The sequence below is a fragment of the Galeopterus variegatus genome, unplaced genomic scaffold, assembly GCF_000696425.1.
Source record: "Galeopterus variegatus unplaced genomic scaffold, G_variegatus-3.0.2 Scaffold3428, whole genome shotgun sequence".
Lineage (NCBI taxonomy): Eukaryota > Metazoa > Chordata > Mammalia > Dermoptera > Cynocephalidae > Galeopterus > Galeopterus variegatus.
The window spans coordinates 58,149-59,562 of NW_007729539.1; positions in this window are offsets into that span (position 1 = coordinate 58,149).

Consider the following 1,414-nt stretch of genomic DNA (forward strand, 5'->3'; position numbering starts at 1 on the left):
AAAACCTAAACTTGGCTTTTAATATAACTATTCCTTTAGCTGTGCAAGTCATAACAGCTCAAGGGAGATTGGACAAAACTCTACACTGATAGCTTTAACTTATTAACATGAAAGTTATTTCCTGAAATTCCCCAGTGGTGATTTTAAAAGCACCTCCTTCATTCACGTTACCGAAGGCTGCTCGTTTTTAATCCAAGGTTATAGCACTTTCAACATTTAATTCAGAAATACAAGTATATTTTTAAAGTTTTCTATAATTATATTCTCTTCACTACACATATGAAGGTATGTCCAGCACGCCAATATCCACAAGTAATGGAACATTTTTTCAAGTTCATTAGAGTTAAAGTTTTATAGCTGTTTTTCTCTGTTTGAATTTTTAGCTAATATTACAGACCAAAAACAAGAAAAGAGATGAAATAAAAATAAAATCAATATATTTTCAATTTATATTTATATGCATCATCAGGCTACTATTTAGCTTAAAATGTTGAGTATTGAAGACATTGAAAAGCATATAGAGTATTAATATTTTGAACCACTTCAGATGTAATGGGCTAAATTAGTAAAAGGTTTAAATTCTAGACTGATTTAAAGGAAATGCAGTTAGACATTCAAAATCATCTAGTCACTGGCTAAAATGAATAGATACAGTAATTTTAGCTAATATTCCCAAGTGCGTTTCCTGCACATACAAACATTACATAAGCATTAACACATATCCTATGATCCTATGAGGTGGGTACTCATGTTCCCATTATACACGTGAGGAACCTGAGGAACAGGAAAGTTAATAATATGTCTGAGTTCTTACAGATGCAAAGCTAGAACTCCTACTCCGGCAGTCTGTCTTCAGAGTCCATGTCTTAATCACCCATATTTTGTGTTAAAGGGCACACTGCACAGATGCAATCACACACAGACTCACCCATGCAGTTCACTCTGTTCAAAATATAAAATATTCAAATTATCTGAGCCACAAATATTTTAATCTTGTTGTGTACTTGACTAAAATTCTGACTAATAAAATAGATGTGTCATAAAGGAATACTGGCTTTAGGCTGAGGCCTAAATGATGGCAATATCTTGTAGTTGTCACTACGTATAATCTGGTTCCTAATTTTACAGATATGAAAACTCAGCTGTGTTAGTGCACTCATAGTTGATCAGGTTTCAGAGACTGATTTATTAAAGTTCCAGAATGACAATGTATTCATTGTATATTAGAGGCTATGTTTACATTTTCCTTTTAAATTTTTTTTCTTAATTTTATTTTGTTGATATACAATGAGGTTCATTATTGTGGCCCATTAGCGAAACCCCCCTCCCTCCTCCCTCTCCCCCCTCCCACCAAACAATGTCCTTTCTGTTTGCTTGTCGTATCAACTTCAAGGAGTTGTATTGTTAAGTCTTC